This window comes from Acartia tonsa, chromosome 13, assembly GCF_053477335.1.
Source record: "Acartia tonsa isolate MP-2025a chromosome 13, ASM5347733v1, whole genome shotgun sequence".
NCBI lineage: Eukaryota > Metazoa > Arthropoda > Copepoda > Calanoida > Acartiidae > Acartia > Acartia tonsa.
In genome coordinates this window covers 26,967,879-26,977,690 of record NC_137272.1, presented here as the reverse complement: position 1 = coordinate 26,977,690, position 9,812 = coordinate 26,967,879, and positions in this window count along the sequence as shown.

Below are 9,812 nucleotides of genomic sequence, written 5' to 3'. Positions count from 1 at the left end.
AGTTGCTTTTCTTATATTATTGTACTTTGTTGTCCCAGGAATCAGTATACTAAAAATCAGAACAATCGGATAATTAGATCACATAAAAATTTGTTGTTAAAAAAGTAAAAAAATCAACATCTTTAAAATGGACGTATGGACATTCTGGTAATGATTATACAGTTGCTACGCTTTCTAAACCATACCTAACTACTACAAAAATCACCATGCAAAGTTTGAAATCGATAGGACAATTCTAAAATGCTTAAATTAACGAAAAAAGCTATCCACCTCGGACTGACGGACGTACGGACGGACTGACCCTAATTTTAGAAAAGCCTCACTTTCAAAAATATAATGTAGAGTAATAAACAAATGAACATTTTTTTTTGTGTAAAAAAAGCATATTTGTACCCTATCACACAAATTTTGAATAGTTACGTCACAAATATTGTTCATTTTCATGTTTAGTAACAGTTGTAAAAAGTTAAAAAGGATTAATAACCGGGATGGCGACATACATAAGTAGCGAAGCACAAACAAATCAAATTAATAATCACGAATCATGACTGACAGACCGACAGACATTGAAGTAAATTACATACTGGATGCTCATTTTTATAGAAAATCTTCACAAAAATCAGTAGTCTATATTGAATGCCATCTGACAAACCCACATTTCATCCATAGTGTTACTGACTGAATGACGGGCTGACAGACAAAGTGAATTATAGATTAGCTTCGCTAAGAAAAACATCCACAGTAGCGAAGCAAAAAGTAGCTTTTTTTTGTGTTTTACGTTTCACTTTAGGTCAGGTTAGGTTAGGTTATATTGGGTATACCATATAGCCGCCCTGCATGTTACGTATAGGCCCTTCAGGGTTAGAAACCCCGCAGAAGCTAGACCTTAAAAAAATAACCCCCTCTTACATTCAATTAGAAAATAAAAGAGGGTAGAGGGCCATTGCTCGATAGGCATTTTATGGGAAATTAAATTTTCACTTTTAAAAAAAAGTACGTGTAAAGCCACTCTTGAAGTAATATTAAATTAAACAACTGTTTTTGAATATGTAGAAACAAGGATGACAATGTTCAAGATGTGCAGTCATCCAATGTTAAGAAGAAAAGGGAACGGCCACGGCAAATAAACAGCAGCTTTACTCATCATTATTTGCCCTAAGATTGAACATAATTGTCCTTTTTAGAAGCGTAACTTTTCCATAATTATAATTGCGTCTGTAAGTAACGGATAGCTTTTATAGTTATGCATGTTAGCATTGTCCTATTGATTTTAAACTTTGTATGATTTGGAAAGCGAAGAAAGTCTGTGCGTCCTATTAAAATATTCAACTTGATGATACATTTTTTTATTCATCTAATTTTTGAAACAATGATTCCTAGGACAACAAATTACAATATTCTAAGCGAAGCGTCTCTATAATTAAGTCCTAAAATGTAATTATGTACTTATTTACGCAATTTTGCAATTATAAATAAAACAAAACTCTATATAAGTAAATTTGCAACAAATTTGCATATAATTTTGTTTTGGCTTATAAATCAATATTCTGCTTATTAATTTCTGACACTTTACAAGTGTTAATGTTTGTTTGTCCTTAAGTCTGCTGATAGAGCAACATTTCATGGATGACTTCATCCTTGCTAGGGAGATAGGGGATATTCGGCTGTTTATCACACTAGTCCCTAAAGTTTTATAAAAACGTTTTCTTATTCAATGGCTTAACAGTTTTTCGGACTTTTAAGTAGAGTGTTCAAATGTTTCAACCACTAATTGTTATCTACAGTGAGCCTAATTTTGTTGTGCATCATCATTTGGGATGTATTGTACATTAATTTATCGGCCATTGTCTTATCTCTTAGGATCCCTGTATCCTTGCTATATTAATATTTACACTAAAATTGTACATTATTATTGTCCTTTTATCTTCGAGATTTGTTTATTTATATTTATGAATCATTATTCTATTTTTTATTACGACATAAATGTTTTAAAACAGCTGTTTATAACCTGCAACAGTAGGGATACACTTGGATCTAAAGGGTCGATAATTCATGTACATCCCCAATGATGATACACAAAATTACCTCTTTTCTAACTCAACGTAATGAACAAACCAACCAAAGTTTAATCCAAAATCCTCAAAGTATTTACGCCAACAAATAAGAAAACACAGTTAATAAACTTTGGGGACCAGTGTAATAAACAGCCCTATGTCCTGTCCCTTCCAGAGGGATACGGCACTTGAAGTAAACAATGTTGACCCCACTCGTAAACCAAAATTAAGGGGGGTTTAATGGGTGTTAGCATTAGGGGAGTGTATTACAGACAACAAGCTAGTGTAATTTTACCATCAGGGGGGTTGGATAGTGATACATCCCCCTCCTAGTGTCAACCCCTTAAAAATTTTCTAAATACTCTATAGTCAAAGAAGAGTCCTCTGATTTGTTTAAATTGACTCGCAGAAGCTTTTCTATAATTAGGGTCCGTACGTCCGTCACAGACGGATAGCTTTTTTCGTTAATTTAGGCATGCTAGAATTGTCCTATCGATTTCAAACTTTGCATGGTGATTCCATTAATAGTTAGGTACGATTTAGAAAGCGTAGCAACTCTATAAGCATTACCAGAATGTCCGTACGTCCATTTTAAACATGTTGATTTTTTTACTTTTTTAACAACAAATTTTTATGTGATCTAATCATCCGATTGATCTGATTTTTGATAAATTAATTGCTGGGAATAATGTTTTAAGCAAAGCCACTCTATAATCAAGTCCTAAAAATGTAAGTATGTCCATAAACATTATCCTATATCAAGCAGTTTTTCAAAAAAAATTACTTACAATTTTGCTTCGTCTCTTATACATTTATATTCTGATTATTCAGTTCTGACATTATACAAGTGTTAATGTCCGTTTGTCCTACCGTTTCAGTGCTTCGCTTTTATGGATGTTGTCATCCTTGTTTCACACCCTTTTCACTTTAAGGGATGTGTGACTTTTTTTACCATAACACCCCACTTGTCTGTTTTAGGGGGTATTTCATTAGGAGTACAGAGGGTTATAGGGGGTGGAGACCTGGGTTGTTGTATTAACCCCTTAAGTTTTGCCAGGGGGTGTATCCATCCTCCCTTTCGCACGCCTCTGATTGTATTTATTGGTTATTGTTGTGCTTTTTTATATGTTCGATCATAACGTTACATGTATTTTTCCATATGACTGTCAAAATACCATTAATATCTACCTAAATCATTTTATATAAATAAATCAATGCATAAATCCCATTAAAAAAGTTTATTGAATATAATCAAACTTTGAAAATGAGAGAAAAGTACAAAATGGAGATTTTTCTATTAATTTTATGGTTTCCAAACATGTAAAAAGTTACAACCAAATATGCATTTTTTTATTAATTTTATTAGTTTTCCATGAGATAGAAAGATATTTCAAAACTGATTTCTTGGGCATGTAAGGGAACTGTCTCAGTATCTAAGGTCGAAAAAGGTCTGTTTTGTAAGCATTTTTGACAGACTTTTGGCCAAATACATGTTATGTTATGATCTAACATATAAAAAGTAACAGACAGTATTTGCTTTAAGAATGTATCCAATTTTCAGAAAAACTTAAAATCTAATTTTCTTGATTCCTTTCATTTCTTTCTATTGTATTTTTTACGCCTTTTTCCCTCAACTAAGTATTTGGATTTACAAAAATAGATATTTCATTACTTAAATGTTTTACCAGATTTTCATGTTCTCTAATAAAGTGATGCTTACATACAGTTGGCTAAAGTAACGATTTACCCCATCCCATCCCTACTGGATGAATGAACTGGCCATTAAACGATTCCATTTTAGCAACCTAAATTGACGAAAAATTTTTCCTATGTTAATATATCCACGTATTCTAATTAATTTTTACAAACTAAAAGTAAAAGTGTACATTATTTGGTTCTTTCCCTTTTGAGTGCCTGCGGTGCCTTAACCCTAAAAGAATAACCAGTAGTTACCCTTTACCCCCGATCGTCGATCAACACGTAGCGCATCCGCTCGTCGTCGGGTAGGTGATTGGTTCGAATATTGGACCGACACCACGTCATAACAAAGACGTTAAAATTGGTTTCTACTGCTGTTCTGTCAGGTGACCGACATAAAAAAGACTAGGGTGAATGCCTTGGCCCATAAACAGGCCTAACTCATTACCATGAACAGTTAGGACTTCTCAGACAAAGGTCTTGCAATCAAAGGGTTGGTTGTCTGTTGGATGTTTCTAAGCCTAATATCCTTGGTTGTTAGAGTATCGCATCCCATGACACGTGGATGAGGCTCTGGATTCTCTAGATGGTAACTTAAAAATCGAAGGAGAATCCCGCCCTTACGAGGTAAATAAGTAAGTTCCCCTGAATTTACCTAAAGTGGTAAACAAACAAACTATTTATTGTCCTCTCCCTGTTATTTTCTATCTATTTCAAAAAAAAGGTGAAGAAGGAGGGTCGTGCTCGACTAGAAACTGCAAGGAAAACTACACACTTTTTTTACCAGTGGCTTCGTTTCTATGAATAAACATTTCTAGTTTTACTAAAATACAAGACAAGCGCTACAATTTATCGAAAAAAAAACTGTCAAATGAAAAGAAAAAGCAATATATTGACAAAAATGGACGAAAGTTTTACACAATTTTAAAATGCTTTTTAAAAGCGAAGCTTTTCTATAATTAGGGTCGGTCCGTCCGTCCGTACGTCCGTAACGTAGAATTGTTCTATCGATTTCAAATTTTGCATGGTGATTCCTTTAATAGTTAGGTAAGATTTATAAAGCGTAGCAACTCTATAATCATCACCAAAATGTCCGTACGTCCATTTTAAACATGATGATTTTTTTACTTTTTTAACAACAATTTTTATGTGATCTAATCATCCGATTAATCTGATTTTTGGTATGTTGATTCCTGGGACAACAAAGTATAATGTAATAAGCGAAGCAACTCTATAATCAAGTCCTAAAAATGTAAGTGTGTCCATAAACATTATCCTGAATCAAGCAGTTTTTCAACAAATTTACTTACAATTTTGCTTTGACTCTTATACATATTATGATTATTCAGTTCTGACACTATACAAGTGTTAATGTCCGTTTGTCCTACCGTTTCAGTGCTTCGCTTTTATGGATGTTGTCATCCTTGTTTTTATATAAAAATAAGATACAACCAATGTACAGTATGCACAAATTTAGATTTTAAAACAAAAACTTTAAGATTTTAAGTGTTTGTGTCTGTTGTTCTGTCTGTAATATTACGGGGTTTATCTATTTTTTTTCGCTCAATCCTTAAATAAAAGTAAGTTGACTGTTTGAATGTTACTTAAACTAATATCCCAGTAGAGTATCGCTATCGCATCTCATTACAAGCGTATGATGCTCTGGCGGCCTCTCTATAATACATTTGCAATCGAATGATTTATTCAATTTGTGCTTTAATGAAAGCTAAATGGCTGTTTAAACTTTTCAACCAATAACTCTAAACATTTTTTTATCTTCTATTGTCTTATCCCTTAAAATTCCTGTCTTTTTGTTTGGACAAGAATAAATTGTAGAATATGAATTACACTAATAAAAGCGTAATAATAATATCGCAATCTTCATATACAAAGGACAAGAATATACATATAACAGATCTATAGTATATATGTTTATATAAATAACAAACTCCCTCCCTTTTTCAATGACCTTTTTCGTATGCTACCAAATTGTTTTCTAATACTTGGCTGTGTTAAAACACACCACACCATTGGATGATTTTCAATGACCCAATTGAGAGTCGGTACAAGGACATTGCGATGGGGAGATATTTAACCCTTTCTCCCTCTAGTGTTATACTCTAATGCTTATATAGCCTCGTATAGCCTATGAGGACGGGATTCAACACAAGATATCATTTTAGTGTAATTATGAATCATGTATTATTTAATTTAACCAACCCTTTGATTGCTGAAACCTCTTTACTGAAAGTCCTAACTGTGAAAGGTAATAAGTTTCGCCTTTGCTTATGCCAAGGCACTCCCTCTACTCTAAATACTTAAGTCGCACACCTAGCAACCGTGAGGACCATTTTTAATGGAATTATTGTCATAGATGGTAACTCGGTCATAATAATCCGTTTAACTTAAAGTATAAATTTCTAGCAGATGAGGATATCTGTTTATATATATACTAGCGGCTGTGCCCCTAGAAGCCTCTAGGGACACTTAAGGTAGGAGGGGGAAAAGTCGACCTCATTCCATTTTAAATTTGAGTTTTGAACAGGTAAAAAAAAATATTTTTTTTTAGGGTGGGGAGGGGGTGAAGACACTCTCCCCAAAAATAGTTCAAAACCTTTCCAGGACCTATAAGAAACTTCACTGTTAAGGAGAAAAATATCGGTTCAGCGGTTAGCGAGATCCTTCGGGACAGACAAAAAACGCTTACTACTTTATATAATAGGATTTAATCATTTTGATTTAATCTCATAATACGAGTGACGACAACCAATTAGAGCTAACTTATTATCAGGAAATTGGTCTGTTTATTACACTAGTCCCAAAAGGTCAATAAGAACGTTTTCTTATTCATTAGCTAAACAACTTTGGGGACTTTTATTCATCTTTCGGCTGGACCAAAAGTTTCAACCATTAATTGTAGTCTACAGAAAGTGTAATTTTGTGTAATATTATTGGGGATGTACATGAATTTATCTGCCAGTGTCTTATTCCTTTAGAACAGTCTGCTTAACATATGGAATAAATGCAAAAAATGCCTTCCCTTGCCAAAATGTTGTTGGATTTTTGCTGCACCATGTTTCTATAAGATCAGTAATTTAATACTAGATAATAGCACTTATGCCCCTAGAGGCCTCTAAGGGAACTCGAGGAAGGGGGAGTTGAACTCCAAAATAGTTATAAACCTTCCCAGGACCTATAAGAAGCTACCCTGTAAAGGAGAACCCGATCGGTTCAGCGGTTAGCAAGATCCTTCGGTACAAACAGACAGATAGAAGGTAACTTTATTATAGGGATTTATTGACAAAACAAATATTAAAAGAATGAAATAAGTTAAAGAGTATCCCAGCTCTATGAAAACAATTTACCACAATTAAAAAGTTTGACCACAAAAATGTAAAAAAAAATCAATGTTTAATTTCTAAAAATGATCAAAGTTTTCATAAATATCGAAGCTTTTCTTTAAATATTGTATGTGCGTCGACTGTCAGTAAAATATAGCTACGGAGTCTACAGTCACACGACACTTTATCTACACACATTAGTTTATATGCTACTAGTGGCTGCGCCCCTAGAGGCCTCTAGAGGAACTTGAAGAAATGGGGGGGGGGGGGAGGGTTAAATTCGACAACTTACTTTTATATTTTAGCTTTAAAAAAAATTATCACAGGGCTGCGCCGCAAGTAAAAATAAAATGTAAAAAATTTCCAGGGGAATTTTTTTTCTATGTTTTTTTTTTCTTAGTAGGATGGTGGTACCCACCCACATAATAGTTGTAAACCTACCAAGAAATTATGAGAAGCTACACTGTAAAGGAGAAATGTCGATTATGCAGTTAGCGAGATCTTTCGTTACACACAAGACAGACCCGCGACCGTGGCTCAACACGTAGCGCATCCGCTCGTCGTCGGGAAGGTGATCTCGAATCTCGGTCCGACACCGCGTCACAACTAAAGACGTTAAAAATGGTTCCCACTGCTACTATGTCAGATGCGCGACGTAAATAATTAGAGTGGAGGAATGCCTTGGCCCAAAACAGGCGCAACTCGCTACCATGCAAAGTTGGGACTTCTCAGACAAAGGTGGTGCATCTCAGAGAGTTGGTTGTCTGATGGGTGAATGAACGCTTTACACCGCAATCATAAGTATTGTATGTATGTTCCAAGGTGCGTAAAGAGAGGTCTAGTACCCTAAGCAACACCTAGCCCCCTAGAGTCTTAACTCTTACACACAAGACAGTCACATATCATGTTTCTTTTATATCAGGATGTACTGAAAAGTCATTGCTGGATTATTAATTATTGCAATTTTCCCTCCAAACCTTGAGGTTGTTTCCATTATTGCTAAACCGATTAATATCTGCTGGATTAGAACCGGTTCTAAGCCATACTGAAAAATCATGTATCGTATCGTATCATATCCAGTTTTCTACAAATATAAAATGTACAATCATAATATTTAAACCAGTTTTATTAGCACGTGCCTTTGGCATCTCATGGCTAAAAAACTGGATTTTAGTCTTATAATTGGATATTTTTACATCCGCGGAAAGCTGTTTATAATACGATGCGATAAATAACTATTCTTGTTTTTTTTTATTAAACATCCTTGTTAAAATACATTTAATTCTTTTTATGTAAATCCTGTATTGTAAAATAATAACATATGTATACATATGTGTGTATCCCATAAGATCCTGTAAACGGCTACATTGAAAATTTTTTGGTCCTGGTTTTGGGAATGTTTTAGGATATTTAGCTAGGGTTAGGGGGAGGTTGTTAAACCTTCTATTGCAACTAGTAACATAGTATGACAAATACTAGTTTAACAAGGATGACAACATCCAAAAAAGCGAAGCTCTGAAACGGTAGGACAAACAAACATTAACTTTTGTAGAATGTCTGAACTGAATAAGGAAACTGTTTAAAGGACATACTTACACTTTTAGAACTTGATTATAAAGATGCTTTGCTTATAATATGGGAATTTATTGTCCTTGGAATCAGTATTCCAAAAATCAGATATATAGGATAATTATATCACATAAAAATTGTGTCAAAAACTTAAAAACCAACATGACATGGACGTACGGACATTCTGGAAACGATTATAGAATTGCTACGATTTTAAAATCATACCTTACTGTTATTGAAATCGCCATGCAAAGTTTGAAATCAATATGAAAATTCTAACACGTCTAAATTAACGTATAGAGCTAACTGTGGTCTTTAACCTAATTATAGAAAAGATTTGCTTTTAATAAATAAATAGTACGACATATTTATCAGGTGTTCATATTTTCTTTATCTATAATACAAAGAAGAACGATGTCTGTCTGTTTGTTTGTCTGTGAGTTTGTTTGTAGCGAAGGATCTCGCTAACCGCTGAACCGATCGGGTTCTCCATTACAGGGTAGCTACTCATAGGTCCCGGAAAGGTTTATAACTATTTTCTTGGGGGGTGGGACACCCCAAACCCCAACAAAAAATGAAATTTTCTTTCTTTTTAAAACTAAAATTAAAATAGTGGGGTCGACTAGCCCCCCCCCCAAAAAAAAAAAAAAATCCCCCCCCCCCCTAAAGATTTTTTTATTATTTTTATTATTTTATTATTATTTTTTATTTATTTTTCTTTTAAATCTAATATACGAAAAATTGGTTTGATCAAACCTCTTGGGGCAAAGCCCCTAGAGGCTAGGGGCGAAACCGCTAGTTCTATAGAAAACAATGACGATAATTCAAAGCAATGGATATAGAATACGTGGATATTGCGACAAGGAAATTTTTGTCGTCAATTTAGGTTGCTAAGAAAGTCCTTAGATAAGGGACAATATGTTACACCATGGTCAGAGGAGGGTATGGGTAAATTAATGAGGGGTGGGGAGTATATTAAAATTAGCCAGCTTTGTGAAACAATTATGATGATATATGAGAATCTCTCACAATATCCACATATCCCATATCCCTTAAACAAGGTGCCAGGGAGGGGACAATGAAAATTTATTAACAATACTCTTATAAGCTACCGGAGGCAGGATTCAAGAAAAAAGAAAAGTGAAGATTA